Source organism: Hydractinia symbiolongicarpus, chromosome 4, assembly GCF_029227915.1.
Source record: "Hydractinia symbiolongicarpus strain clone_291-10 chromosome 4, HSymV2.1, whole genome shotgun sequence".
NCBI lineage: Eukaryota > Metazoa > Cnidaria > Hydrozoa > Anthoathecata > Hydractiniidae > Hydractinia > Hydractinia symbiolongicarpus.
The window spans coordinates 6,936,137-6,956,638 of record NC_079878.1 but is presented as its reverse complement, the minus strand read 5'-3'; the positions used below and the strand labels follow the sequence as shown (position 1 = coordinate 6,956,638).

Sequence of the window (20,502 nt, the reverse complement as noted above, 5' to 3'; positions counted from 1 at the left end):
CCGTGTTCACGCGTTCACGGCCGGTTAGCTCAGTCGGCTAGAGCGTCGTGCTAATAACGCGAATGTCGTGGGTTCGAGCCCCACACTGGCCATTTTACGGGCTTTGCCGTCACGTTGACGGGATCAAAACAACCTGGGTGCACTGCCACGTTGCTAGATTTTACTGGTGATCTGCCCGTGCTGTGGCGTGTGTTGACGGCGCATGAAAAGAAACCTTGCTCCAGGGGAGGCTCGAACTCCCGATCTTCGCATGTCTTTGTCGATACTGACTTATAAGTACGACGCGCTAACCGACTACGCCACTGGAGCCCGTGGATGTTAACGGGAAAGCTGAGGTCCGTGATTAGAATAGTCATGGTCCAGTAGGGCATTGACGGTATCACTTTATGGCAAGTACACGTTGCAACTGGCCTGTTTTGCCTGATGCACCGACTTTTCGTATTTGGCAAGGATCGCGTGCCTTCGTAGCTCAGGGGTTAGAGCACTGGTCTTGTAAACCAGGGGTCGAGAGTTCAAATCTCTCCGAGGGCTTTCAGGGAATGTCCGTTTAAAGTTGGCCTAACATGACTCCTCTTTCGAGCGGGTTGCGGCTATTTGCATTGCTTGGACTCGTATCAAAGCGTGAGAAATATGACGGTAACGTTTTGAGTAAAAAAATAAAAGTATTTTGCTTAGAGTTGACTTAGGAAGTGAGTCCGTGTTCACGCGTTCACGGCCGGTTAGCTCAGTCGGCTAGAGCGTCGTGCTAATAACGCGAATGTCGTGGGTTCGAGCCCCACACTGGCCATTTTACGGGCTTTGCCGTCACGTTGACGGGATCAAAACAACCTGGGTGCACTGCCACGTTGCTAGATTTTACTGGTGATCTGCCCGTGCTGTGGCGTGTGTTGACGGCGCATGAAAAGAAACCTTGCTCCAGGGGAGGCTCGAACTCCCGATCTTCGCATGTCTTTGTCGATACTGACTTATAAGTACGACGCGCTAACCGACTACGCCACTGGAGCCCCTGAATGTTAACGGGAAAGCTGAGGTCCGTGATTAGAATAGTCATGGTCCAGTAGGGCATTGACGGTATCACTTTATGGCAAGTACACGTTGCAACTGGCCTGTTTTGCCTGATGCACCGACTTTTCGTATTTGGCAAGGATCGCGTGCCTTCGTAGCTCAGGGGTTAGAGCACTGGTCTTGTAAACCAGGGGTCGAGAGTTCAAATCTCTCCGAGGGCTTTCAGGGAATGTCCGTTTAAAGTTGGCCTAACATGACTCCTCTTTCGAGCGGGTTGCGGCTATTTGCATTGCTTGTACTCGTATCAAAGCGTGAGAAATATGACGGTAACGTTTTGAGTAAAAAAATAAAAGTATTTTGCTTAGAGTTGACTTAGGAAGTGAGTCCGTGTTCACGCGTTCACGGCCGGTTAGCTCAGTCGGCTAGAGCGTCGTGCTAATAACGCGAATGTCGTGGGTTCGAGCCCCACACTGGCCATTTTACGGGCTTTGCCGTCACGTTGACGGGATCAAAACAACCTGGGTGCACTGCCACGTTGCTAGATTTTACTGGTGATCTGCCCGTGCTGTGGCGTGTGTTGACGGCGCATGAAAAGAAACCTTGCTCCAGGGGAGGCTCGAACTCCCGATCTTCGCATGTCTTTGTCGATACTGACTTATAAGTACGACGCGCTAACCGACTACGCCACTGGAGCCCGTGAATGTTAACGGGAAAGCTGAGGTCCGTGATTAGAATAGTCATGGTCCAGTAGGGCATTGACGGTATCACTTTATGGCAAGTACACGTTGCAACTGGCCTGTTTTGCCTGATGCACCGACTTTTCGTATTTGGCAAGGATCGCGTGCCTTCGTAGCTCAGGGGTTAGAGCACTGGTCTTGTAAACCAGGGGTCGAGAGTTCAAATCTCTCCGAGGGCTTTCAGGGAATGTCCGATTAAAGTTGGCCTAACATGACTCCTCTTTCGAGCGGGTTGCGGCTATTTGCATTGCTTGGACTCGTATCAAAGCGTGAGAAATATGACGGTAACGTTTTGAGTAAAAAAATAAAAGTATTTTGCTTAGAGTTGACTTAGGAAGTGAGTCCGTGTTCACGCGTTCACGGCCGGTTAGCTCAGTCGGCTAGAGCGTCGTGCTAATAACGCGAATGTCGTGGGTTCGAGCCCCACACTGGCCATTTTACGGGCTTTGCCGTCACGTTGACGGGATCAAAACAACCTGGGTGCACTGCCACGTTGCTAGATTTTACTGGTGATCTGCCCGTGCTGTGGCGTGTGTTGACGGCGCATGAAAAGAAACCTTGCTCCAGGGGAGGCTCGAACTCCCGATCTTCGCATGTCTTTGTCGATACTGACTTATAAGTAGGACGCGCTAACCGACTACGCCACTGGAGCCCGTGGATGTTAACGGGAAAGCTGAGGTCCGTGATTAGAATAGTCATGGTCCAGTAGGGCATTGACGGTATCACTTTATGGCAAGTACACGTTGCAACTGGCCTGTTTTGCCTGATGCACCGACTTTTCGTATTTGGCAAGGATCGCGTGCCTTCGTAGCTCAGGGGTTAGAGCACTGGTCTTGTAAACCAGGGGTCGAGAGTTCAAATCTCTCCGAGGGCTTTCAGGGAATGTCCGTTTAAAGTTGGCCTAACATGACTCCTCTTTCGAGCGGGTTGCGGCTATTTGCATTGCTTGGACTCGTATCAAAGCGTGAGAAATATGACGGTAACGTTTTGAGTAAAAAAATAAAAGTATTTTGCTTAGAGTTGACTTAGGAAGTGAGTCCGTGTTCACGCGTTCACGGCCGGTTAGCTCAGTCGGCTAGAGCGTCGTGCTAATAACGCGAATGTCGTGGGTTCGAGCCCCACACTGGCCTTTTTACGGGCTTTGCCGTCACGTTGACGGGATCAAAACAACCTGGGTGCACTGCCACGTTGCTAGATTTTACTGGTGATCTGCCCGTGCTGTGGCGTGTGTTGACGGCGCATGAAAAGAAACCTTGCTCCAGGGGAGGCTCGAACTCCCGATCTTCGCATGTCTTTGTCGATACTGACTTATAAGTACGACGCGCTAACCGACTACGCCACTGGAGCCCGTGGATGTTAACGGGAAAGCTGAGGTCCGTGATTAGAATAGTCATGGTCCAGTAGGGCATTGACGGTATCACTTTATGGCAAGTACACGTTGCAACTGGCCTGTTTTGCCTGATGCACCGACTTTTCGTATTTGGCAAGGATCGCGTGCCTTCGTAGCTCAGGGGTTAGAGCACTGGTCTTGTAAACCAGGGGTCGAGAGTTCAAATCTCTCCGAGGGCTTTCAGGGAATGTCCGTTTAAAGTTGGCCTAACATGACTCCTCTTTCGAGCGGGTTGCGGCTATTTGCATTGCTTGGACTCGTATCAAAGCGTGAGAAATATGACGGTAACGTTTTGAGTAAAAAAATAAAAGTATTTTGCTTAGAGTTGACTTAGGAAGTGAGTCCGTGTTCACGCGTTCACGGCCGGTTAGCTCAGTCGGCTAGAGCGTCGTGCTAATAACGCGAATGTCGTGGGTTCGAGCCCCACACTGGCCATTTTACGGGCTTTGCCGTCACGTTGACGGGATCAAAACAACCTGGGTGCACTGCCACGTTGCTAGATTTTACTGGTGATCTGCCCGTGCTGTGGCGTGTGTTGACGGCGCATGAAAAGAAACCTTGCTCCAGGGGAGGCTCGAACTCCCGATCTTCGCATGTCTTTGTCGATACTGACTTATAAGTACGACGCGCTAACCGACTACGCCACTGGAGCCCGTGGATGTTAACGGGAAAGCTGAGGTCCGTGATTAGAATAGTCATGGTCCAGTAGGGCATTGACGGTATCACTTTATGGCAAGTACACGTTGCAACTGGCCTGTTTTGCCTGATGCACCGACTTTTCGTATTTGGCAAGGATCGCGTGCCTTCGTAGCTCAGGGGTTAGAGCACTGGTCTTGTAAACCAGGGGTCGAGAGTTCAAATCTCTCCGAGGCCTTTCAGGGAATGTCCGTTTAAAGTTGGCCTAACATGACTCCTCTTTCGAGCGGGTTGCGGCTATTTGCATTGCTTAGACTCGTATCAAAGCGTGAGAAATATGACGGTAACGTTTTGAGTAAAAAAATAAAAGTATTTTGCTTAGAGTTGACTTAGGAAGTGAGTCCGTGTTCACGCGTTCACGGCCGGTTAGCTCAGTCGGCTAGAGCGTCGTGCTAATAACGCGAATGTCGTGGGTTCGAGCCCCACACTGGCCATTTTACGGGCTTTGCCGTCACGTTGACGGGATCAAAACAACCTGGGTGCACTGCCACGTTGCTAGATTTTACTGGTGATCTGCCCGTGCTGTGGCGTGTGTTGACGGCGCATGAAAAGAAACCTTGCTCCAGGGGAGGCTCGAACTCCCGATCTTCGCATGTCTTTGTCGATACTGACTTATAAGTACGACGCGCTAACCGACTACGCCACTGGAGCCCGTGGATGTTAACGGGAAAGCTGAGGTCCGTGATTAGAATAGTCATGGTCCAGTAGGGCATTGACGGTATCACTTTATGGCAAGTACACGTTGCAACTGGCCTGTTTTGCCTGATGCACCGACTTTTCGTATTTCGCAAGGATCGCGTGCCTTCGTAGCTCAGGGGTTAGAGCACTGGTCTTGTAAACCAGGGGTCGAGAGTTCAAATCTCTCCGAGGGCTTTCAGGGAATGTCCGTTTAAAGTTGGCCTAACATGACTCCTCTTTCGAGCGGGTTGCGGCTATTTGCATTGCTTGGACTCGTATCAAAGCGTGAGAAATATGACGGTAACGTTTTGAGTAAAAAAATAAAAGTATTTTGCTTAGAGTTGACTTAGGAAGTGAGTCCGTGTTCACGCGTTCACGGCCGGTTAGCTCAGTCGGCTAGAGCGTCGTGCTAATAACGCGAATGTCGTGGGTTCGAGCCCCACACTGGCCATTTTACGGGCTTTGCCGTCACGTTGACGGGATCAAAACAACCTGGGTGCACTGCCACGTTGCTAGATTTTACTGGTGATCTGCCCGTGCTGTGGCGTGTGTTGACGGCGCATGAAAAGAAACCTTGCTCCAGGGGAGGCTCGAACTCCCGATCTTCGCATGTCTTTGTCGATACTGACTTATAAGTACGACGCGCTAACCGACTACGCCACTGGAGCCCGTGGATGTTAACGGGAAAGCTGAGGTCCGTGATTAGAATAGTCATGGTCCAGTAGGGCATTGACGGTATCACTTTATGGCAAGTACACGTTGCAACTGGCCTGTTTTGCCTGATGCACCGACTTTTCGTATTTGGCAAGGATCGCGTGCCTTCGTAGCTCAGGGGTTAGAGCACTGGTCTTGTAAACCAGGGGTCGAGAGTTCAAATCTCTCCGAGGGCTTTCAGGGAATGTCCGTTTAAAGTTGGCCTAACATGACTCCTCTTTCGAGCGGGTTGCGGCTATTTGCATTGCTTGGACTCGTATCAAAGCGTGAGAAATATGACGGTAACGTTTTGAGTAAAAAAATAAAAGTATTTTGCTTAGAGTTGACTTAGGAAGTGAGTCCGTGTTCACGCGTTCACGGCCGGTTAGCTCAGTCGGCTAGAGCGTCGTGCTAATAACGCGAATGTCGTGGGTTCGAGCCCCACACTGGCCATTTTACGGGCTTTGCCGTCACGTTGACGGGATCAAAACAACCTGGGTGCACTGCCACGTTGCTAGATTTTACTGGTGATCTGCCCGTGCTGTGGCGTGTGTTGACGGCGCATGAAAAGAAACCTTGCTCCAGGGGAGGCTCGAACTCCCGATCTTCGCATGTCTTTGTCGATACTGACTTATAAGTACGACGCGCTAACCGACTACGCCACTGGAGCCCGTGGATGTTAACGGGAAAGCTGAGGTCCGTGATTAGAATAGTCATGGTCCAGTAGGGCATTGACGGTATCACTTTATGGCAAGTACACGTTGCAACTGGCCTGTTTTGCCTGATGCACCGACTTTTCGTATTTGGCAAGGATCGCGTGCCTTCGTAGCTCAGGGGTTAGAGCACTGGTCTTGTAAACCAGGGGTCGAGAGTTCAAATCTCTCCGAGGGCTTTCAGGGAATGTCCGTTTAAAGTTGGCCTAACATGACTCCTCTTTCGAGCGGGTTGCGGCTATTTGCATTGCTTGGACTCGTATCAAAGCGTGAGAAATATGACGGTAACGTTTTGAGTAAAAAAATAAAAGTATTTTGCTTAGAGTTGACTTAGGAAGTGAGTCCGTGTTCACGCGTTCACGGCCGGTTAGCTCAGTCGGCTAGAGCGTCGTGCTAATAACGCGAATGTCGTGGGTTCGAGCCCCACACTGGCCATTTTACGGGCTTTGCCGTCACGTTGACGGGATCAAAACAACCTGGGTGCACTGCCACGTTGCTAGATTTTACTGGTGATCTGCCCGTGCTGTGGCGTGTGTTGACGGCGCATGAAAAGAAACCTTGCTCCAGGGGAGGCTCGAACTCCCGATCTTCGCATGTCTTTGTCGATACTGACTTATAAGTACGACGCGCTAACCGACTACGCCACTGGAGCCCGTGGATGTTAACGGGAAAGCTGAGGTCCGTGATTAGAATAGTCATGGTCCAGTAGGGCATTGACGGTATCACTTTATGGCAAGTACACGTTGCAACTGGCCTGTTTTGCCTGATGCACCGACTTTTCGTATTTGGCAAGGATCGCGTGCCTTCGTAGCTCAGGGGTTAGAGCACTGGTCTTGTAAACCAGGGGTCGAGAGTTCAAATCTCTCCGAGGGCTTTCAGGGAATGTCCGTTTAAAGTTGGCCTAACATGACTCCTCTTTCGAGCGGGTTGCGGCTATTTGCATTGCTTGGACTCGTATCAAAGCGTGAGAAATATGACGGTAACGTTTTGAGTAAAAAAATAAAAGTATTTTGCTTAGAGTTGACTTAGGAAGTGAGTCCGTGTTCACGCGTTCACGGCCGGTTAGCTCAGTCGGCTATAGCGTCGTGCTAATAACGCGAATGTCGTGGGTTCGAGCCCCACACTGGCCATTTTACGGGCTTTGCCGTCACGTTGACGGGATCAAAACAACCTGGGTGCACTGCCACGTTGCTAGATTTTACTGGTGATCTGCCCGTGCTGTGGCGTGTGTTGACGGCGCATGAAAAGAAACCTTGCTCCAGGGGAGGCTCGAACTCCCGATCTTCGCATGTCTTTGTCGATACTGACTTATAAGTACGACGCGCTAACCGACTACGCCACTGGAGCCCGTGGATGTTAACGGGAAAGCTGAGGTCCGTGATTAGAATAGTCATGGTCCAGTAGGGCATTGACGGTATCACTTTATGGCAAGTACACGTTGCAACTGGCCTGTTTTGCCTGATGCACCGACTTTTCGTATTTGGCAAGGATCGCGTGCCTTCGTAGCTCAGGGGTTAGAGCACTGGTCTTGTAAACCAGGGGTCGAGAGTTCAAATCTCTCCGAGGGCTTTCAGGGAATGTCCGTTTAAAGTTGGCCTAACATGACTCCTCTTTCGAGCGGGTTGCGGCTATTTGCATTGCTTGGACTCGTATCAAAGCGTGAGAAATATGACGGTAACGTTTTGAGTAAAAAAATAAAAGTATTTTGCTTAGAGTTGACTTAGGAAGTGAGTCCGTGTTCGCGCGTTCACGGCCGGTTAGCTCAGTCGGCTAGAGCGTCGTGCTAATAACGCGAATGTCGTGGGTTCGAGCCCCACACTGGCCATTTTACGGGCTTTGCCGTCACGTTGACGGGATCAAAACAACCTGGGTGCACTGCCACGTTGCTAGATTTTACTGGTGATCTGCCCGTGCTGTGGCGTGTGTTGACGGCGCATGAAAAGAAACCTTGCTCCAGGGGAGGCTCGAACTCCCGATCTTCGCATGTCTTTGTCGATACTGACTTATAAGTACGACGCGCTAACCGACTACGCCACTGGAGCCCGTGGATGTTAACGGGAAAGCTGAGGTCCGTGATTAGAATAGTCATGCTCCAGTAGGGCATTGACGGTATCACTTTATGGCAAGTACACGTTGCAACTGGCCTGTTTTGCCTGATGCACCGACTTTTCGTATTTGGCAAGGATCGCGTGCCTTCGTAGCTCAGGGGTTAGAGCACTGGTCTTGTAAACCAGGGGTCGAGAGTTCAAATCTCTCCGAGGGCTTTCAGGGAATGTCCGTTTAAAGTTGGCCTAACATGACTCCTCTTTCGAGCGGGTTGCGGCTATTTGCATTGCTTGGACTCGTATCAAAGCGTGAGAAATATGACGGTAACGTTTTGAGTAAAAAAATAAAAGTATTGTGCTTAGAGTTGACTTAGGAAGTGAGTCCGTGTTCACGCGTTCACGGCCGGTTAGCTCAGTCGGCTAGAGCGTCGTGCTAATAACGCGAATGTCGTGGGTTCGAGCCCCACACTGGCCATTTTACGGGCTTTGCCGTCACGTTGACGGGATCAAAACAACCTGGGTGCACTGCCACGTTGCTAGATTTTACTGGTGATCTGCCCGTGCTGTGGCGTGTGTTGACGGCGCATGAAAAGAAACCTTGCTCCAGGGGAGGCTCGAACTCCCGATCTTCGCATGTCTTTGTCGATACTGACTTATAAGTACGACGCGCTAACCGACTACGCCACTGGAGCCCGTGGATGTTAACGGGAAAGCTGAGGTCCGTGATTAGAATAGTCATGGTCCAGTAGGGCATTGACGGTATCACTTTATGGCAAGTACACGTTGCAACTGGCCTGTTTTGCCTGATGCACCGACTTTTCGTATTTGGCAAGGATCGCGTGCCTTCGTAGCTCAGGGGTTAGAGCACTGGTCTTGTAAACCAGGGGTCGAGAGTTCAAATCTCTCCGAGGCCTTTCAGGGAATGTCCGTTTAAAGTTGGCCTAACATGACTCCTCTTTCGAGCGGGTTGCGGCTATTTGCATTGCTTGGACTCGTATCAAAGCGTGAGAAATATGACGGTAACGTTTTGAGTAAAAAAATAAAAGTATTTTGCTTAGAGTTGACTTAGGAAGTGAGTCCGTGTTCACGCGTTCACGGCCGGTTAGCTCAGTCGGCTAGAGCGTCGTGCTAATAACGCGAATGTCGTGGGTTCGAGCCCCACACTGGCCATTTTACGGGCTTTGCCGTCACGTTGACGGGATCAAAACAACCTGGGTGCACTGCCACGTTGCTAGATTTTACTGGTGATCTGCCCGTGCTGTGGCGTGTGTTGACGGCGCATGAAAAGAAACCTTGCTCCAGGGGAGGCTCGAACTCCCGATCTTCGCATGTCTTTGTCGATACTGACTTATAAGTACGACGCGCTAACCGACTACGCCACTGGAGCCCGTGGATGTTAACGGGAAAGCTGAGGTCCGTGATTAGAATAGTCATGGTCCAGTAGGGCATTGACGGTATCACTTTATGGCAAGTACACGTTGCAACTGGCCTGTTTTGCCTGATGCACCGACTTTTCGTATTTGGCAAGGATCGCGTGCCTTCGTAGCTCAGGGGTTAGAGCACTGGTCTTGTAAACCAGGGGTCGAGAGTTCAAATCTCTCCGAGGCCTTTCAGGGAATGTCCGTTTAAAGTTGGCCTAACATGACTCCTCTTTCGAGCAGGTTGCGGCTATTTGCATTGCTTGGACTCGTATCAAAGCGTGAGAAATATGACGGTAACTTTTTGAGTAAAAAAATAAAAGTATTTTGCTTAGAGTTGACTTAGGAAGTGAGTCCGTGTTCACGCGTTCACGGCCGGTTAGCTCAGTCGGCTAGAGCGTCGTGCTAATAACGCGAATGTCGTGGGTTCGAGCCCCACACTGGCCATTTTACGGGCTTTGCCGTCACGTTGACGGGATCAAAACAACCTGGGTGCACTGCCACGTTGCTAGATTTTACTGGTGATCTGCCCGTGCTGTGGCGTGTGTTGACGGCGCATGAAAAGAAACCTTGCTCCAGGGGAGGCTCGAACTCCCGCTCTTCGCATGTCTTTGTCGATACTGACTTATAAGTACGACGCGCTAACCGACTACGCCACTGGAGCCCGTGGATGTTAACGGGAAAGCTGAGGTCCGTGATTAGAATAGTCATGGTCCAGTAGGGCATTGACGGTATCACTTTATGGCAAGTACACGTTGCAACTGGCCTGTTTTGCCTGATGCACCGACTTTTCGTATTTGGCAAGGATCGCGTGCCTTCGTAGCTCAGGGGTTAGAGCACTGGTCTTGTAAACCAGGGGTCGAGAGTTCAAATCTCTCCGAGGCCTTTCAGGGAATGTCCGTTTAAAGTTGGCCTAACATGACTCCTCTTTCGAGCGGGTTGCGGCTATTTGCATTGCTTGGACTCGTATCAAAGCGTGAGAAATATGACGGTACCGTTTTGAGTAAAAAAATAAAAGTATTTTGCTTAGAGTTGACTTAGGAAGTGAGTCCGTGTTCACGCGTTCACGGCCGGTTAGCTCAGTCGGCTAGAGCGTCGTGCTAATAACGCGAATGTCGTGGGTTCGAGCCCCACACTGGCCATTTTACGGGCTTTGCCGTCACGTTGACGGGATCAAAACAACCTGGGTGCACTGCCACGTTGCTAGATTTTACTGGTGATCTGCCCGTGCTGTGGCGTGTGTTGACGGCGCATGAAAAGAAAACTTGCTCCAGGGGAGGCTCGAACTCCCGATCTTCGCATGTCTTTGTCGATACTGACTTATAAGTACGACGCGCTAACCGACTACGCCACTGGAGCCCGTGGATGTTAACGGGAAAGCTGAGGTCCGTGATTAGAATAGTCATGGTCCAGTAGGGCATTGACGGTATCACTTTATGGCAAGTACACGTTGCAACTGGCCTGTTTTGCCTGATGCACCGACTTTTCGTATTTGGCAAGGATCGCGTGCCTTCGTAGCTCAGGGGTTAGAGCACTGGTCTTGTAAACCAGGGGTCGAGAGTTCAAATCTCTCCGAGGGCTTTCAGGGAATGTCCGTTTAAAGTTGGCCTAACATGACTCCTCTTTCGAGCGGGTTGCGGCTATTTGCATTGCTTGGACTCGTATCAAAGCGTGAGAAATATGACGGTAACGTTTTAAGTAAAAAAATAAAAGTATTTTGCTTAGAGTTGACTTAGGAAGTGAGTCCGTGTTCACGCGTTCACGGCCGGTTAGCTCAGTCGGCTAGAGCGTCGTGCTAATAACTCGAATGTCGTGGGTTCGAGCCCCACACTGGCCATTTTACGGGCTTTGCCGTCACGTTGACGGGATCAAAACAACCTGGGTGCACTGCCACGTTGCTAGATTTTACTGGTGATCTGCCCGTGCTGTGGCGTGTGTTGACGGCGCATGAAAAGAAAACTTGCTCCAGGGGAGGCTCGAACTCCCGATCTTCGCATGTCTTTGTCGATACTGACTTATAAGTACGACGCGCTAACCGACTACGCCACTGGAGCCCGTGGATGTTAACGGGAAAGCTGAGGTCCGTGATTAGAATAGTCATGGTCCAGTAGGGCATTGACGGTATCACTTTATGGCAAGTACACGTTGCAACTGGCCTGTTTTGCCTGATGCACCGACTTTTCGTATTTGGCAAGGATCGCGTGCCTTCGTAGCTCAGGGGTTAGAGCACTGGTCTTGTAAACCAGGGGTCGAGAGTTCAAATCTCTCCGAGGGCTTTCAGGGAATGTCCGTTTAAAGTTGGCCTAACATGACTCCTCTTTCGAGCGGGTTGCGGCTATTTGCATTGCTTGGACTCGTATCAAAGCGTGAGAAATATGACGGTAACGTTTTGAGTAAAAAAATAAAAGTATTTTGCTTAGAGTTGACTTAGGAAGTGAGTCCGTGTTCACGCGTTCACGGCCGGTTAGCTCAGTCGGCTAGAGCGTCGTGCTAATAACGCGAATGTCGTGGGTTCGAGCCCCACACTGGCCATTTTACGGGCTTTGCCGTCACGTTGACGGGATCAAAACAACCTGGGTGCACTGCCACGTTGCTAGATTTTACTGGTGATCTGCCCGTGCTGTGGCGTGTGTTGACGGCGCATGAAAAGAAACCTTGCTCCAGGGGAGGCTCGAACTCCCGATCTTCGCATGTCTTTGTCGATACTGACTTATAAGTACGACGCGCTAACCGACTACGCCACTGGAGCCCGTGGATGTTAACGGGAAAGCTGAGGTCCGTGATTAGAATAGTCATGGTCCAGTAGGGCATTGACGGTATCACTTTATGGCAAGTACACGTTGCAACTGGCCTGTTTTGCCTGATGCACCGACTTTTCGTATTTGGCAAGGATCGCGTGCCTTCGTAGCTCAGGGGTTAGAGCACTGGTCTTGTAAACCAGGGGTCGAGAGTTCAAATCTCTCCGAGGGCTTTCAGGGAATGTCCGTTTAAAGTTGGCCTAACATGACTCCTCTTTCGAGCGGGTTGCGGCTATTTGCATTGCTTGGACTCGTATCAAAGCGTGAGAAATATGACGGTAACGTTTTGAGTAAAAAAATAAAAGTATTTTGCTTAGAGTTGACTTAGGAAGTGAGTCCGTGTTCACGCGTTCACGGCCGGTTAGCTCAGTCGGCTAGAGCGTCGTGCTAATAACGCGAATGTCGTGGGTTCGAGCCCCACACTGGCCATTTTACGGGCTTTGCCGTCACGTTGACGGGATCAAAACAACCTGGGTGCACTGCCACGTTGCTAGATTTTACTGGTGATCTGCCCGTGCTGTGGCGTGTGTTGACGGCGCATGAAAAGAAACCTTGCTCCAGGGGAGGCTCGAACTCCCGATCTTCGCATGTCTTTGTCGATACTGACTTATAAGTACGACGCGCTAACCGACTACGCCACTGGAGCCCGTGGATGTTAACGGGAATGCTGAGGTCCGTGATTAGAATAGTCATGGTCCAGTAGGGCATTGACGGTATCACTTTATGGCAAGTACACGTTGCAACTGGCCTGTTTTGCCTGATGCACCGACTTTTCGTATTTGGCAAGGATCGCGTGCCTTCGTAGCTCAGGGGTTAGAGCACTGGTCTTGTAAACCAGGGGTCGAGAGTTCAAATCTCTCCGAGGGCTTTCAGGGAATGTCCGTTTAAAGTTGGCCTAACATGACTCCTCTTTCGAGCGGGTTGCGGCTATTTGCATTGCTTGGACTCGTATCAAAGCGTGAGAAATATGACGGTAACGTTTTGAGTAAAAAAATAAAAGTATTTTGCTTAGAGTTGACTTAGGAAGTGAGTCCGTGTTCACGCGTTCACGGCCGGTTAGCTCAGTCGGCTAGAGCGTCGTGCTAATAACGCGAATGTCGTGGGTTCGGGCCCCACACTGGCCATTATACGGGCTTTGCCGTCACGTTGACGGGATCAAAACAACCTGGGTGCACTGCCACGTTGCTAGATTTTACTGGTGATCTGCCCGTGCTGTGGCGTGTGTTGACGGCGCATGAAAAGAAACCTTGCTCCAGGGGAGGCTCGAACTCCCGATCTTCGCATGTCTTTGTCGATACTGACTTATAAGTACGACGCGCTAACCGACTACGCCACTGGAGCCCGTGGATGTTAACGGGAAAGCTGAGGTCCGTGATTAGAATAGTCATGGTCCAGTAGGGCATTGACGGTATCACTTTATGGCAAGTACACGTTGCAACTGGCCTGTTTTGCCTGATGCACCGACTTTTCGTATTTGGCAAGGGTCGCGTGCCTTCGTAGCTCAGGGGTTAGAGCACTGGTCTTGTAAACCAGGGGTCGAGAGTTCAAATCTCTCCGAGGGCTTTCAGGGAATGTCCGTTTAAAGTTGGCCTAACATGACTCCTCTTTCGAGCGGGTTGCGGCTATTTGCATTGCTTGGACTCGTATCAAAGCGTGAGAAATATGACGGTAACGTTTTGAGTAAAAAAATAAAAGTATTTTGCTTAGAGTTGACTTAGGAAGTGAGTCCGTGTTCACGCGTTCACGGCCGGTTAGCTCAGTCGGCTAGAGCGTCGTGCTAATAACGCGAATGTCGTGGGTTCGAGCCCCACACTGGCCATTTTACGGGCTTTGCCGTCACGTTGACGGGATCAAAACAACCTGGGTGCACTGCCACGTTGCTAGATTTTACTGGTGATCTGCCCGTGCTGTGGCGTGTGTTGACGGCGCATGAAAAGAAACCTTGCTCCAGGTGAGGCTCGAACTCCCGATCTTCGCATGTCTTTGTCGATACTGACTTATAAGTACGACGCGCTAACCGACTACGCCACTGGAGCCCGTGGATGTTAACGGGAAAGCTGAGGTCCGTGATTAGAATAGTCATGGTCCAGTAGGGCATTGACGGTATCACTTTATGGCAAGTACACGTTGCAACTGGCCTGTTTTGCCTGATGCACCGACTTTTCGTATTTGGCAAGGATCGCGTGCCTTCGTAGCTCAGGGGTTAGAGCACTGGTCTTGTAAACCAGGGGTCGAGAGTTCAAATCTCTCCGAGGGCTTTCAGGGAATGTCCGTTTAAAGTTGGCCTAACATGACTCCTCTTTCGAGCGGGTTGCGGCTATTTGCATTGCTTGGACTCGTATCAAAGCGTGAGAAATATGACGGTAACGTTTTGAGTAAAAAAATAAAAGTATTTTGCTTAGAGTTGACTTAGGAAGTGAGTCCGTGTTCACGCGTTCACGGCCGGTTAGCTCAGTCGGCTAGAGCGTCGTGCTAATAACGCGAATGTCGTGGGTTCGAGCCCCACACTGGCCATTTTACGGGCTTTGCCGTCACGTTGACGGGATCAAAACAACCTGGGTGCACTGCCACGTTGCTAGATTTTACTGGTGATCTGCCCGTGCTGTGGCGTGTGTTGACGGCGCATGAAAAGAAACCTTGCTCCAGGGGAGGCTCGAACTCCCGATCTTCGCATGTCTTTGTCGATACTGACTTATAAGTACGACGCGCTAACCGACTACGCCACTGGAGCCCGTGGATGTTAACGGGAAAGCTGAGGTCCGTGATTAGAATAGTCATGGTCCAGTAGGGCATTGACGGTATCACTTTATGGCAAGTACACGTTGCAACTGGCCTGTTTTGCCTGATGCACCGACTTTTCGTATTTGGCAAGGATCGCGTGCCTTCGTAGCTCAGGGGTTAGAGCACTGGTCTTGTAAACCAGGGGTCGAGAGTTCAAATCTCTCCGAGGGCTTTCAGGGAATGTCCGTTTAAAGTTGGCCTAACATGACTCCTCTTTCGAGCGGGTTGCGGCTATTTGCATTGCTTGGACTCGTATCAAAGCGTGAGAAATATGACGGTAACGTTTTGAGTAAAAAAATAAAAGTATTTTGCTTAGAGTTGACTTAGGAAGTGAGTCCGTGTTCACGCGTTCACGGCCGGTTAGCTCAGTCGGCTAGAGCGTCGTGCTAATAACGCGAATGTCGTGGGTTCGAGCCCCACACTGGCCATTTTACGGGCTTTGCCGTCACGTTGACGGGATCAAAACAACCTGGGTGCACTGCCACGTTGCTAGATTTTACTGGTGATCTGCCCGTGCTGTGGCGTGTGTTGACGGCGCATGAAAAGAAACCTTGCTCCAGGGGAGGCTCGAACTCCCGATCTTCGCATGTCTTTGTCGATACTGACTTATAAGTACGACGCGCTAACCGACTACGCCACTGGAGCCCGTGGATGTTAACGGGAAAGCTGAGGTCCGTGATTAGAATAGTCATGGTCCAGTAGGGCATTGACGGTATCACTTTATGGCAAGTACACGTTGCAACTGGCCTGTTTTGCCTGATGCACCGACTTTTCGTATTTGGCAAGGATCGCGTGCCTTCGTAGCTCAGGGGTTAGAGCACTGGTCTTGTAAACCAGGGGTCGAGAGTTCAAATCTCTCCGAGGGCTTTCAGGGAATGTCCGTTTAAAGTTGGCCTAACATGACTCCTCTTTCGAGCGGGTTGCGGCTATTTGCATTGCTTGGACTCGTATCAAAGCGTGAGAAATATGACGGTAACGTTTTGAGTAAAAAAATAAAAGTATTTTGCTTAGAGTTGACTTAGGAAGTGAGTCCGTGTTCACGCGTTCACGGCCGGTTAGCTCAGTCGGCTAGAGCGTCGTGCTAATAACGCGAATGTCGTGGGTTCGAGCCCCACACTGGCCATTTTACGGGCTTTGCCGTCACGTTGACGGGATCAAAACAACCTGGGTGCACTGCCACGTTGCTAGATTTTACTGGTGATCTGCCCGTGCTGTGGCGTGTGTTGACGGCGCATGAAAAGAAACCTTGCTCCAGGGGAGGCTCGAACTCCCGATCTTCGCATGTCTTTGTCGATACTGACTTATAAGTACGACGCGCTAACCGACTACGCCACTGGAGCCCGTGGATGTTAACGGGAAAGCTGAGGTCCGTGATTAGAATAGTCATGGTCCAGTAGGGCATTGACGGTATCACTTTATGGCAAGTACACGTTGCAACTGGCCTGTTTTGCCTGATGCACCGACTTTTCGTATTTGGCAAGGATCGCGTGCCTTCGTAGCTCAGGGGTTAGAGCACTGGTCTTGTAAACCAGGGGTCGAGAGTTCAAATCTCTCCGAGGGCTTTCAGGGAATGTCCGTTTAAAGTTGGCCTAACATGACTCCTCTTTCGAGCGGGTTGCGGCTATTTGCATTGCTTGGACTCGTATCAAAGCGTGAGAAATATGACGGTAACGTTTTGAGTAAAAAAATAAAAGTATTTTGCTTAGAGTTGACTTAGGAAGTGAGTCCGTGTTCACGCGTTCACGGCCGGTTAGCTCAGTCGGCTAGAGCGTCGTGCTAATAACGCGAATGTCGTGGGTTCGAGCCCCACACTGGCCATTTTACGGGCTTTGCCGTCACGTTGACGGGATCAAAACAACCTGGGTGCACTGCCACGTTGCTAGATTTTACTGGTGATCTGCCCGTGCTGTGGCGTGTGTTGACGGCGCATGAAAAGAAACCTTGCTCCAGGGGAGGCTCGAACTCCCGATCTTCGCATGTCTTTGTCGATACTGACTTATAAGTACGACGCGCTAACCGACTACGCCACTGGAGCCCGTGGATGTTAACGGGAAAGCTGAGGTCCGTGATTAGAATAGTCATGGTCCAGTAGGGCATTGACGGTATCACTTTATGGCAAGTACACGTTGCAACTGGCCTGTTTTGCCTGATGCACCGACTTTTCGTATTTGGCAAGGATCGCGTGCCTTCGTAGCTCAGGGGTTAGAGCACTGGTCTTGTAAACCAGGGGTCGAGAGTTCAAATCTCTCCGAGGGCTTTCAGGGAATGTCCGTTTAAAGTTGGCCTAACATGACTCCTCTTTCGAGCGGGTTGCGGCTATTTGCATTGCTTGGACTCGTATCAAAGCGTGAGAAATATGACGGTAACGTTTTGAGTAAAAAAATAAAAGTATTTTGCTTAGAGTTGACTTAGGAAGTGAGTCCGTGTTCACGCGTTCACGGCCGGTTAGCTCAGTCGGCTAGAGCGTCGTGCTAATAACGCGAATGTCGTGGGTTCGAGCCCCACACTGGCCATTTTACGGGCTTTGCCGTCACGTTGACGGGATCAAAACAACCTGGGTGCACTGCCACGTTGCTAGATTTTACTGGTGATCTGCCCGTGCTGTGGCGTGTGTTGACGGCGCATGAAAAGAAACCTTGCTCCAGGGGAGGCTCGAACTCCCGATCTTCGCATGTCTTTGTCGATACTGACTTATAAGTACGACGCGCTAACCGACTACGCCACTGGAGCCCGTGGATGTTAACGGGAAAGCTGAGGTCCGTGATTAGAATAGTCATGGTCCAGTAGGGCATTGACGGTATCACTTTATGGCAAGTACACGTTGCAACTGGCCTGTTTTGCCTGATGCACCGACTTTTCGTATTTGGCAAGGATCGCGTGCCTTCGTAGCTCAGGGGTTAGAGCACTGGTCTTGTAAACCAGGGGTCGAGAGTTCAAATCTCTCCGAGGGCTTTCAGGGAATGTCCGTTTAAAGTTGGCCTAACATGACTCCTCTTTCGAGCGGGTTGCGGCTATTTGCATTGCTTGGACTCGTATCAAAGCGTGAGAAATATGACGGTAACGTTTTGAGTAAAAAAATAAAAGTATTTTGCTTAGAGTTGACTTAGGAAGTGAGTCCGTGTTCACGCGTTCACGGCCGGTTAGCTCAGTCGGCTAGAGCGTCGTGCTAATAACGCGAATGTCGTGGGTTCGAGCCCCACACTGGCCATTTTACGGGCTTTGCCGTCACGTTGACGGGATCAAAACAACCTGGGTGCACTGCCACGTTGCTAGATTTTACTGGTGATCTGCCCGTGCTGTGGCGTGTGTTGACGGCGCATGAAAAGAAACCTTGCTCCAGGGGAGGCTCGAACTCCCGATCTTCGCATGTCTTTGTCGATACTGACTTATAAGTACGACGCGCTAACCGACTACGCCACTGGAGCCCGTGGATGTTAACGGGAAAGCTGAGGTCCGTGATTAGAATAGTCATGGTCCAGTAGGGCATTGACGGTATCACTTTATGGCAAGTACACGTTGCAACTGGCCTGTTTTGCCTGATGCACCGACTTTTCGTATTTGGCAAGGATCGCGTGCCTTCGTAGCTCAGGGGTTAGAGCACTGGTCTTGTAAACCAGGGGTCGAGAGTTCAAATCTCTCCGAGGGCTTTCAGGGAATGTCCGTTTAAAGTTGGCCTAACATGACTCTTCTTTCGAGCGGGTTGCGGCTATTTGCATTGCTTGGACTCGTATCAAAGCGTGAGAAATATGACGGTAACGTTTTGAGTAAAAAAATAAAAGTATTTTGCTTAGAGTTGACTTAGGAAGTGAGTCCGTGTTCACGCGTTCACGGCCGGTTAGCTCAGTCGGCTAGAGCGTCGTGCTAATAACGCGAATGTCGTGGGTTCGAGCCCCACACTGGCCATTTTACGGGCTTTGCCGTCACGTTGACGGGATCAAAACAACCTGGGTGCACTGCCACGTTGCTAGATTTTACTGGTGATCTGCCCGTGCTGTGGCGTGTGTTGACGGCGCATGAAAAGAAACCTTGCTCCAGGGGAGGCTCGAACTCCCGATCTTCGCATGTCTTTGTCGATACTGACTTATAAGTACGACGCGCTAACCGACTACGCCACTGGAGCCCGTGGATGTTAACGGGAAAGCTGAGGTCCGTGATTAGAATAGTCATGGTCCAGTAGGGCATTGACGGTATCACTTTATGGCAAATACACGTTGCAACTGGCCTGTTTTGCCTGATGCACCGACTTTTCGTATTTGGCAAGGATCGCGTGCCTTCGTAGCTCAGGGGTTAGAGCACTGGTCTTGTAAACCAGGGGTCGAGAGTTCAAATCTCTCCGAGGGCTTTCAGGGAATGTCCGTTTAAAGTTGGCCTAACATGACTCCTCTTTCGAGCGGGTTGCGGCTATTTGCATTGCTTGGACTCGTATCAAAGCGTGAGAAATATGACGGTAACGTTTTGAGTAAAAAAATAAAAGTATTTTGCTTAGAGTTGACTTAGGAAGTGAGTCCGTGTTCACGCGTTCACGGCCGGTTAGCTCAGTCGGCTAGAGCGTCGTGCTAATAACGCGAATGTCGTGGGTTCGAGCCCCACACTGGCCATTTTACGGGCTTTGCCGTCACGTTGACGGGATCAAAACAACCTGGGTGCACTGCCACGTTGCTAGATTTTACTGGTGATCTGCCCGTGCTGTGGCGTGTGTTGACGGCGCATGAAAAGAAACCTTGCTCCAGGGGAGGCTCGAACTCCCGATCTTCGCATGTCTTTGTCGATACTGACTTATAAGTACGACGCGCTAACCGACTACGCCACTGGAGCCCGTGGATGTTAACGGGAAAGCTGAGGTCCGTGATTAGAATAGTCATGGTCCAGTAGGGCATTGACGGTATCACTTTATGGCAAGTACACGTTGCAACTGGCCTGTTTTGCCTGATGCACCGACTTTTCGTATTTGGCAAGGATCGCGTGCCTTCGTAGCTCAGGGGTTAGAGCACTGGTCTTGTAAACCAGGGGTCGAGAGTTCAAATCTCTCCGAGGGCTTTCAGGGAATGTCCGTTTAAAGTTGGCCTAACATGACTCCTCTTTCGAGCGGGTTGCGGCTATTTGCATTGCTTGGACTCGTATCAAAGCGTGAGAAATATGACGGTAACGTTTTGAGTAAAAAAATAAAAGTATTTTTCTTAGAGTTGACTTAGGAAGTGAGTCCGTGTTCACGCGTTCACGGCCGGTTAGCTCAGTCGGCTAGAGCGTCGTGCTAATAACGCGAATGTCGTGGGTTCGGGCCCCACACTGGCCATTTTACGGGCTTTGCCGTCACGTTGACGGGATCAAAACAACCTGGGTGCACTGCCACGTTGCTAGATTTTACTGGTGATCTGCCCGTGCTGTGGCGTGTGTTGACGGCGCATGAAAAGAAACCTTGCTCCAGGGGAGGCTCGAACTCCCGATCTTCGCATGTCTTTGACGATACTGACTTATAAGTACGACGCGCTAACCGACTACGCCACTGGAGCCCGTGGATGTTAACGGGAAAGCTGAGGTCCGTGATTAG

The 20,502-nt window shown here is 50.5% G+C and overlaps 78 non-coding genes across 78 annotated transcripts; 50 read left to right on the top strand and 28 right to left on the bottom strand.

The window, feature by feature from the left end:
- The first annotated feature begins 18 nt into the window (after positions 1 to 18).
- Trnai-aau (transfer RNA isoleucine (anticodon AAU)) lies at positions 19 to 92 on the top strand. Its single transcript has one exon. It is a non-coding gene; the product is annotated as a tRNA-Ile (tRNA).
- A 124-nt stretch (positions 93 to 216) lies between these two features.
- Trnai-uau (transfer RNA isoleucine (anticodon UAU)) lies at positions 217 to 309 on the bottom strand. Its single transcript is given in 2 exon segments — positions 217 to 252; positions 272 to 309. It is a non-coding gene; the product is annotated as a tRNA-Ile (tRNA).
- Positions 310 to 458: 149 nt separating this feature from the next.
- Trnat-ugu (transfer RNA threonine (anticodon UGU)) lies at positions 459 to 531 on the top strand. The gene has a single exon. It is a non-coding gene; the product is annotated as a tRNA-Thr (tRNA).
- Positions 532 to 713: 182 nt separating this feature from the next.
- Trnai-aau (transfer RNA isoleucine (anticodon AAU)) lies at positions 714 to 787 on the top strand. Its single transcript has one exon. It is a non-coding gene; the product is annotated as a tRNA-Ile (tRNA).
- A 124-nt stretch (positions 788 to 911) lies between these two features.
- On the bottom strand, positions 912 to 1,004 carry Trnai-uau (transfer RNA isoleucine (anticodon UAU)). The gene is given in 2 exon segments: positions 912 to 947; positions 967 to 1,004. It is a non-coding gene; the product is annotated as a tRNA-Ile (tRNA).
- Positions 1,005 to 1,153: 149 nt separating this feature from the next.
- On the top strand, positions 1,154 to 1,226 carry Trnat-ugu (transfer RNA threonine (anticodon UGU)). The gene has a single exon. It is a non-coding gene; the product is annotated as a tRNA-Thr (tRNA).
- Positions 1,227 to 1,408: 182 nt separating this feature from the next.
- Trnai-aau (transfer RNA isoleucine (anticodon AAU)) lies at positions 1,409 to 1,482 on the top strand. The gene has a single exon. It is a non-coding gene; the product is annotated as a tRNA-Ile (tRNA).
- Positions 1,483 to 1,606: 124 nt separating this feature from the next.
- Positions 1,607 to 1,699, bottom strand: Trnai-uau (transfer RNA isoleucine (anticodon UAU)). The gene is given in 2 exon segments: positions 1,607 to 1,642; positions 1,662 to 1,699. It is a non-coding gene; the product is annotated as a tRNA-Ile (tRNA).
- A 149-nt stretch (positions 1,700 to 1,848) lies between these two features.
- Positions 1,849 to 1,921, top strand: Trnat-ugu (transfer RNA threonine (anticodon UGU)). The gene has a single exon. It is a non-coding gene; the product is annotated as a tRNA-Thr (tRNA).
- Positions 1,922 to 2,103: 182 nt separating this feature from the next.
- Positions 2,104 to 2,177, top strand: Trnai-aau (transfer RNA isoleucine (anticodon AAU)). The gene has a single exon. It is a non-coding gene; the product is annotated as a tRNA-Ile (tRNA).
- A 366-nt stretch (positions 2,178 to 2,543) lies between these two features.
- Trnat-ugu (transfer RNA threonine (anticodon UGU)) lies at positions 2,544 to 2,616 on the top strand. Its single transcript has one exon. It is a non-coding gene; the product is annotated as a tRNA-Thr (tRNA).
- Positions 2,617 to 2,996: 380 nt separating this feature from the next.
- Positions 2,997 to 3,089, bottom strand: Trnai-uau (transfer RNA isoleucine (anticodon UAU)). Its single transcript is given in 2 exon segments — positions 2,997 to 3,032; positions 3,052 to 3,089. It is a non-coding gene; the product is annotated as a tRNA-Ile (tRNA).
- A 149-nt stretch (positions 3,090 to 3,238) lies between these two features.
- Positions 3,239 to 3,311, top strand: Trnat-ugu (transfer RNA threonine (anticodon UGU)). Its single transcript has one exon. It is a non-coding gene; the product is annotated as a tRNA-Thr (tRNA).
- A 182-nt stretch (positions 3,312 to 3,493) lies between these two features.
- Trnai-aau (transfer RNA isoleucine (anticodon AAU)) lies at positions 3,494 to 3,567 on the top strand. The gene has a single exon. It is a non-coding gene; the product is annotated as a tRNA-Ile (tRNA).
- A 124-nt stretch (positions 3,568 to 3,691) lies between these two features.
- On the bottom strand, positions 3,692 to 3,784 carry Trnai-uau (transfer RNA isoleucine (anticodon UAU)). Its single transcript is given in 2 exon segments — positions 3,692 to 3,727; positions 3,747 to 3,784. It is a non-coding gene; the product is annotated as a tRNA-Ile (tRNA).
- A 404-nt stretch (positions 3,785 to 4,188) lies between these two features.
- On the top strand, positions 4,189 to 4,262 carry Trnai-aau (transfer RNA isoleucine (anticodon AAU)). Its single transcript has one exon. It is a non-coding gene; the product is annotated as a tRNA-Ile (tRNA).
- A 124-nt stretch (positions 4,263 to 4,386) lies between these two features.
- On the bottom strand, positions 4,387 to 4,479 carry Trnai-uau (transfer RNA isoleucine (anticodon UAU)). The gene is given in 2 exon segments: positions 4,387 to 4,422; positions 4,442 to 4,479. It is a non-coding gene; the product is annotated as a tRNA-Ile (tRNA).
- A 149-nt stretch (positions 4,480 to 4,628) lies between these two features.
- On the top strand, positions 4,629 to 4,701 carry Trnat-ugu (transfer RNA threonine (anticodon UGU)). Its single transcript has one exon. It is a non-coding gene; the product is annotated as a tRNA-Thr (tRNA).
- A 182-nt stretch (positions 4,702 to 4,883) lies between these two features.
- Positions 4,884 to 4,957, top strand: Trnai-aau (transfer RNA isoleucine (anticodon AAU)). Its single transcript has one exon. It is a non-coding gene; the product is annotated as a tRNA-Ile (tRNA).
- A 124-nt stretch (positions 4,958 to 5,081) lies between these two features.
- Positions 5,082 to 5,174, bottom strand: Trnai-uau (transfer RNA isoleucine (anticodon UAU)). The gene is given in 2 exon segments: positions 5,082 to 5,117; positions 5,137 to 5,174. It is a non-coding gene; the product is annotated as a tRNA-Ile (tRNA).
- A 149-nt stretch (positions 5,175 to 5,323) lies between these two features.
- On the top strand, positions 5,324 to 5,396 carry Trnat-ugu (transfer RNA threonine (anticodon UGU)). The gene has a single exon. It is a non-coding gene; the product is annotated as a tRNA-Thr (tRNA).
- A 182-nt stretch (positions 5,397 to 5,578) lies between these two features.
- Trnai-aau (transfer RNA isoleucine (anticodon AAU)) lies at positions 5,579 to 5,652 on the top strand. The gene has a single exon. It is a non-coding gene; the product is annotated as a tRNA-Ile (tRNA).
- Positions 5,653 to 5,776: 124 nt separating this feature from the next.
- Trnai-uau (transfer RNA isoleucine (anticodon UAU)) lies at positions 5,777 to 5,869 on the bottom strand. Its single transcript is given in 2 exon segments — positions 5,777 to 5,812; positions 5,832 to 5,869. It is a non-coding gene; the product is annotated as a tRNA-Ile (tRNA).
- A 149-nt stretch (positions 5,870 to 6,018) lies between these two features.
- Positions 6,019 to 6,091, top strand: Trnat-ugu (transfer RNA threonine (anticodon UGU)). The gene has a single exon. It is a non-coding gene; the product is annotated as a tRNA-Thr (tRNA).
- Positions 6,092 to 6,273: 182 nt separating this feature from the next.
- Positions 6,274 to 6,347, top strand: Trnai-aau (transfer RNA isoleucine (anticodon AAU)). Its single transcript has one exon. It is a non-coding gene; the product is annotated as a tRNA-Ile (tRNA).
- A 124-nt stretch (positions 6,348 to 6,471) lies between these two features.
- Trnai-uau (transfer RNA isoleucine (anticodon UAU)) lies at positions 6,472 to 6,564 on the bottom strand. The gene is given in 2 exon segments: positions 6,472 to 6,507; positions 6,527 to 6,564. It is a non-coding gene; the product is annotated as a tRNA-Ile (tRNA).
- A 149-nt stretch (positions 6,565 to 6,713) lies between these two features.
- On the top strand, positions 6,714 to 6,786 carry Trnat-ugu (transfer RNA threonine (anticodon UGU)). Its single transcript has one exon. It is a non-coding gene; the product is annotated as a tRNA-Thr (tRNA).
- A 380-nt stretch (positions 6,787 to 7,166) lies between these two features.
- Trnai-uau (transfer RNA isoleucine (anticodon UAU)) lies at positions 7,167 to 7,259 on the bottom strand. The gene is given in 2 exon segments: positions 7,167 to 7,202; positions 7,222 to 7,259. It is a non-coding gene; the product is annotated as a tRNA-Ile (tRNA).
- Positions 7,260 to 7,408: 149 nt separating this feature from the next.
- Trnat-ugu (transfer RNA threonine (anticodon UGU)) lies at positions 7,409 to 7,481 on the top strand. Its single transcript has one exon. It is a non-coding gene; the product is annotated as a tRNA-Thr (tRNA).
- A 182-nt stretch (positions 7,482 to 7,663) lies between these two features.
- Positions 7,664 to 7,737, top strand: Trnai-aau (transfer RNA isoleucine (anticodon AAU)). The gene has a single exon. It is a non-coding gene; the product is annotated as a tRNA-Ile (tRNA).
- Positions 7,738 to 7,861: 124 nt separating this feature from the next.
- Positions 7,862 to 7,954, bottom strand: Trnai-uau (transfer RNA isoleucine (anticodon UAU)). Its single transcript is given in 2 exon segments — positions 7,862 to 7,897; positions 7,917 to 7,954. It is a non-coding gene; the product is annotated as a tRNA-Ile (tRNA).
- A 149-nt stretch (positions 7,955 to 8,103) lies between these two features.
- On the top strand, positions 8,104 to 8,176 carry Trnat-ugu (transfer RNA threonine (anticodon UGU)). Its single transcript has one exon. It is a non-coding gene; the product is annotated as a tRNA-Thr (tRNA).
- A 182-nt stretch (positions 8,177 to 8,358) lies between these two features.
- On the top strand, positions 8,359 to 8,432 carry Trnai-aau (transfer RNA isoleucine (anticodon AAU)). The gene has a single exon. It is a non-coding gene; the product is annotated as a tRNA-Ile (tRNA).
- Positions 8,433 to 8,556: 124 nt separating this feature from the next.
- Trnai-uau (transfer RNA isoleucine (anticodon UAU)) lies at positions 8,557 to 8,649 on the bottom strand. Its single transcript is given in 2 exon segments — positions 8,557 to 8,592; positions 8,612 to 8,649. It is a non-coding gene; the product is annotated as a tRNA-Ile (tRNA).
- Positions 8,650 to 9,053: 404 nt separating this feature from the next.
- Trnai-aau (transfer RNA isoleucine (anticodon AAU)) lies at positions 9,054 to 9,127 on the top strand. Its single transcript has one exon. It is a non-coding gene; the product is annotated as a tRNA-Ile (tRNA).
- Positions 9,128 to 9,251: 124 nt separating this feature from the next.
- Trnai-uau (transfer RNA isoleucine (anticodon UAU)) lies at positions 9,252 to 9,344 on the bottom strand. Its single transcript is given in 2 exon segments — positions 9,252 to 9,287; positions 9,307 to 9,344. It is a non-coding gene; the product is annotated as a tRNA-Ile (tRNA).
- Positions 9,345 to 9,748: 404 nt separating this feature from the next.
- Positions 9,749 to 9,822, top strand: Trnai-aau (transfer RNA isoleucine (anticodon AAU)). The gene has a single exon. It is a non-coding gene; the product is annotated as a tRNA-Ile (tRNA).
- Positions 9,823 to 9,946: 124 nt separating this feature from the next.
- Positions 9,947 to 10,039, bottom strand: Trnai-uau (transfer RNA isoleucine (anticodon UAU)). The gene is given in 2 exon segments: positions 9,947 to 9,982; positions 10,002 to 10,039. It is a non-coding gene; the product is annotated as a tRNA-Ile (tRNA).
- Positions 10,040 to 10,443: 404 nt separating this feature from the next.
- On the top strand, positions 10,444 to 10,517 carry Trnai-aau (transfer RNA isoleucine (anticodon AAU)). Its single transcript has one exon. It is a non-coding gene; the product is annotated as a tRNA-Ile (tRNA).
- A 124-nt stretch (positions 10,518 to 10,641) lies between these two features.
- On the bottom strand, positions 10,642 to 10,734 carry Trnai-uau (transfer RNA isoleucine (anticodon UAU)). The gene is given in 2 exon segments: positions 10,642 to 10,677; positions 10,697 to 10,734. It is a non-coding gene; the product is annotated as a tRNA-Ile (tRNA).
- A 149-nt stretch (positions 10,735 to 10,883) lies between these two features.
- Trnat-ugu (transfer RNA threonine (anticodon UGU)) lies at positions 10,884 to 10,956 on the top strand. The gene has a single exon. It is a non-coding gene; the product is annotated as a tRNA-Thr (tRNA).
- A 380-nt stretch (positions 10,957 to 11,336) lies between these two features.
- Positions 11,337 to 11,429, bottom strand: Trnai-uau (transfer RNA isoleucine (anticodon UAU)). The gene is given in 2 exon segments: positions 11,337 to 11,372; positions 11,392 to 11,429. It is a non-coding gene; the product is annotated as a tRNA-Ile (tRNA).
- Positions 11,430 to 11,578: 149 nt separating this feature from the next.
- Trnat-ugu (transfer RNA threonine (anticodon UGU)) lies at positions 11,579 to 11,651 on the top strand. The gene has a single exon. It is a non-coding gene; the product is annotated as a tRNA-Thr (tRNA).
- Positions 11,652 to 11,833: 182 nt separating this feature from the next.
- Positions 11,834 to 11,907, top strand: Trnai-aau (transfer RNA isoleucine (anticodon AAU)). The gene has a single exon. It is a non-coding gene; the product is annotated as a tRNA-Ile (tRNA).
- Positions 11,908 to 12,031: 124 nt separating this feature from the next.
- Positions 12,032 to 12,124, bottom strand: Trnai-uau (transfer RNA isoleucine (anticodon UAU)). The gene is given in 2 exon segments: positions 12,032 to 12,067; positions 12,087 to 12,124. It is a non-coding gene; the product is annotated as a tRNA-Ile (tRNA).
- Positions 12,125 to 12,273: 149 nt separating this feature from the next.
- Positions 12,274 to 12,346, top strand: Trnat-ugu (transfer RNA threonine (anticodon UGU)). Its single transcript has one exon. It is a non-coding gene; the product is annotated as a tRNA-Thr (tRNA).
- Positions 12,347 to 12,528: 182 nt separating this feature from the next.
- Positions 12,529 to 12,602, top strand: Trnai-aau (transfer RNA isoleucine (anticodon AAU)). The gene has a single exon. It is a non-coding gene; the product is annotated as a tRNA-Ile (tRNA).
- A 124-nt stretch (positions 12,603 to 12,726) lies between these two features.
- Positions 12,727 to 12,819, bottom strand: Trnai-uau (transfer RNA isoleucine (anticodon UAU)). The gene is given in 2 exon segments: positions 12,727 to 12,762; positions 12,782 to 12,819. It is a non-coding gene; the product is annotated as a tRNA-Ile (tRNA).
- Positions 12,820 to 12,968: 149 nt separating this feature from the next.
- Trnat-ugu (transfer RNA threonine (anticodon UGU)) lies at positions 12,969 to 13,041 on the top strand. The gene has a single exon. It is a non-coding gene; the product is annotated as a tRNA-Thr (tRNA).
- Positions 13,042 to 13,421: 380 nt separating this feature from the next.
- Trnai-uau (transfer RNA isoleucine (anticodon UAU)) lies at positions 13,422 to 13,514 on the bottom strand. Its single transcript is given in 2 exon segments — positions 13,422 to 13,457; positions 13,477 to 13,514. It is a non-coding gene; the product is annotated as a tRNA-Ile (tRNA).
- Positions 13,515 to 13,663: 149 nt separating this feature from the next.
- Positions 13,664 to 13,736, top strand: Trnat-ugu (transfer RNA threonine (anticodon UGU)). Its single transcript has one exon. It is a non-coding gene; the product is annotated as a tRNA-Thr (tRNA).
- Positions 13,737 to 13,918: 182 nt separating this feature from the next.
- On the top strand, positions 13,919 to 13,992 carry Trnai-aau (transfer RNA isoleucine (anticodon AAU)). Its single transcript has one exon. It is a non-coding gene; the product is annotated as a tRNA-Ile (tRNA).
- A 366-nt stretch (positions 13,993 to 14,358) lies between these two features.
- Positions 14,359 to 14,431, top strand: Trnat-ugu (transfer RNA threonine (anticodon UGU)). The gene has a single exon. It is a non-coding gene; the product is annotated as a tRNA-Thr (tRNA).
- Positions 14,432 to 14,613: 182 nt separating this feature from the next.
- Trnai-aau (transfer RNA isoleucine (anticodon AAU)) lies at positions 14,614 to 14,687 on the top strand. The gene has a single exon. It is a non-coding gene; the product is annotated as a tRNA-Ile (tRNA).
- A 124-nt stretch (positions 14,688 to 14,811) lies between these two features.
- Trnai-uau (transfer RNA isoleucine (anticodon UAU)) lies at positions 14,812 to 14,904 on the bottom strand. The gene is given in 2 exon segments: positions 14,812 to 14,847; positions 14,867 to 14,904. It is a non-coding gene; the product is annotated as a tRNA-Ile (tRNA).
- A 149-nt stretch (positions 14,905 to 15,053) lies between these two features.
- Trnat-ugu (transfer RNA threonine (anticodon UGU)) lies at positions 15,054 to 15,126 on the top strand. Its single transcript has one exon. It is a non-coding gene; the product is annotated as a tRNA-Thr (tRNA).
- A 182-nt stretch (positions 15,127 to 15,308) lies between these two features.
- Trnai-aau (transfer RNA isoleucine (anticodon AAU)) lies at positions 15,309 to 15,382 on the top strand. The gene has a single exon. It is a non-coding gene; the product is annotated as a tRNA-Ile (tRNA).
- Positions 15,383 to 15,506: 124 nt separating this feature from the next.
- Positions 15,507 to 15,599, bottom strand: Trnai-uau (transfer RNA isoleucine (anticodon UAU)). The gene is given in 2 exon segments: positions 15,507 to 15,542; positions 15,562 to 15,599. It is a non-coding gene; the product is annotated as a tRNA-Ile (tRNA).
- Positions 15,600 to 15,748: 149 nt separating this feature from the next.
- Positions 15,749 to 15,821, top strand: Trnat-ugu (transfer RNA threonine (anticodon UGU)). The gene has a single exon. It is a non-coding gene; the product is annotated as a tRNA-Thr (tRNA).
- Positions 15,822 to 16,003: 182 nt separating this feature from the next.
- On the top strand, positions 16,004 to 16,077 carry Trnai-aau (transfer RNA isoleucine (anticodon AAU)). Its single transcript has one exon. It is a non-coding gene; the product is annotated as a tRNA-Ile (tRNA).
- A 124-nt stretch (positions 16,078 to 16,201) lies between these two features.
- On the bottom strand, positions 16,202 to 16,294 carry Trnai-uau (transfer RNA isoleucine (anticodon UAU)). Its single transcript is given in 2 exon segments — positions 16,202 to 16,237; positions 16,257 to 16,294. It is a non-coding gene; the product is annotated as a tRNA-Ile (tRNA).
- Positions 16,295 to 16,443: 149 nt separating this feature from the next.
- Trnat-ugu (transfer RNA threonine (anticodon UGU)) lies at positions 16,444 to 16,516 on the top strand. The gene has a single exon. It is a non-coding gene; the product is annotated as a tRNA-Thr (tRNA).
- A 182-nt stretch (positions 16,517 to 16,698) lies between these two features.
- Trnai-aau (transfer RNA isoleucine (anticodon AAU)) lies at positions 16,699 to 16,772 on the top strand. Its single transcript has one exon. It is a non-coding gene; the product is annotated as a tRNA-Ile (tRNA).
- A 124-nt stretch (positions 16,773 to 16,896) lies between these two features.
- Positions 16,897 to 16,989, bottom strand: Trnai-uau (transfer RNA isoleucine (anticodon UAU)). The gene is given in 2 exon segments: positions 16,897 to 16,932; positions 16,952 to 16,989. It is a non-coding gene; the product is annotated as a tRNA-Ile (tRNA).
- Positions 16,990 to 17,138: 149 nt separating this feature from the next.
- On the top strand, positions 17,139 to 17,211 carry Trnat-ugu (transfer RNA threonine (anticodon UGU)). Its single transcript has one exon. It is a non-coding gene; the product is annotated as a tRNA-Thr (tRNA).
- A 182-nt stretch (positions 17,212 to 17,393) lies between these two features.
- Trnai-aau (transfer RNA isoleucine (anticodon AAU)) lies at positions 17,394 to 17,467 on the top strand. The gene has a single exon. It is a non-coding gene; the product is annotated as a tRNA-Ile (tRNA).
- Positions 17,468 to 17,591: 124 nt separating this feature from the next.
- On the bottom strand, positions 17,592 to 17,684 carry Trnai-uau (transfer RNA isoleucine (anticodon UAU)). Its single transcript is given in 2 exon segments — positions 17,592 to 17,627; positions 17,647 to 17,684. It is a non-coding gene; the product is annotated as a tRNA-Ile (tRNA).
- Positions 17,685 to 17,833: 149 nt separating this feature from the next.
- On the top strand, positions 17,834 to 17,906 carry Trnat-ugu (transfer RNA threonine (anticodon UGU)). Its single transcript has one exon. It is a non-coding gene; the product is annotated as a tRNA-Thr (tRNA).
- Positions 17,907 to 18,088: 182 nt separating this feature from the next.
- Trnai-aau (transfer RNA isoleucine (anticodon AAU)) lies at positions 18,089 to 18,162 on the top strand. The gene has a single exon. It is a non-coding gene; the product is annotated as a tRNA-Ile (tRNA).
- Positions 18,163 to 18,286: 124 nt separating this feature from the next.
- Positions 18,287 to 18,379, bottom strand: Trnai-uau (transfer RNA isoleucine (anticodon UAU)). Its single transcript is given in 2 exon segments — positions 18,287 to 18,322; positions 18,342 to 18,379. It is a non-coding gene; the product is annotated as a tRNA-Ile (tRNA).
- A 149-nt stretch (positions 18,380 to 18,528) lies between these two features.
- Trnat-ugu (transfer RNA threonine (anticodon UGU)) lies at positions 18,529 to 18,601 on the top strand. The gene has a single exon. It is a non-coding gene; the product is annotated as a tRNA-Thr (tRNA).
- Positions 18,602 to 18,783: 182 nt separating this feature from the next.
- Trnai-aau (transfer RNA isoleucine (anticodon AAU)) lies at positions 18,784 to 18,857 on the top strand. The gene has a single exon. It is a non-coding gene; the product is annotated as a tRNA-Ile (tRNA).
- A 124-nt stretch (positions 18,858 to 18,981) lies between these two features.
- Positions 18,982 to 19,074, bottom strand: Trnai-uau (transfer RNA isoleucine (anticodon UAU)). The gene is given in 2 exon segments: positions 18,982 to 19,017; positions 19,037 to 19,074. It is a non-coding gene; the product is annotated as a tRNA-Ile (tRNA).
- A 149-nt stretch (positions 19,075 to 19,223) lies between these two features.
- On the top strand, positions 19,224 to 19,296 carry Trnat-ugu (transfer RNA threonine (anticodon UGU)). The gene has a single exon. It is a non-coding gene; the product is annotated as a tRNA-Thr (tRNA).
- A 182-nt stretch (positions 19,297 to 19,478) lies between these two features.
- On the top strand, positions 19,479 to 19,552 carry Trnai-aau (transfer RNA isoleucine (anticodon AAU)). Its single transcript has one exon. It is a non-coding gene; the product is annotated as a tRNA-Ile (tRNA).
- A 124-nt stretch (positions 19,553 to 19,676) lies between these two features.
- On the bottom strand, positions 19,677 to 19,769 carry Trnai-uau (transfer RNA isoleucine (anticodon UAU)). Its single transcript is given in 2 exon segments — positions 19,677 to 19,712; positions 19,732 to 19,769. It is a non-coding gene; the product is annotated as a tRNA-Ile (tRNA).
- Positions 19,770 to 19,918: 149 nt separating this feature from the next.
- Positions 19,919 to 19,991, top strand: Trnat-ugu (transfer RNA threonine (anticodon UGU)). The gene has a single exon. It is a non-coding gene; the product is annotated as a tRNA-Thr (tRNA).
- Positions 19,992 to 20,371: 380 nt separating this feature from the next.
- On the bottom strand, positions 20,372 to 20,464 carry Trnai-uau (transfer RNA isoleucine (anticodon UAU)). The gene is given in 2 exon segments: positions 20,372 to 20,407; positions 20,427 to 20,464. It is a non-coding gene; the product is annotated as a tRNA-Ile (tRNA).
- Between the last annotated feature and the right edge of the window lie 38 nt (positions 20,465 to 20,502).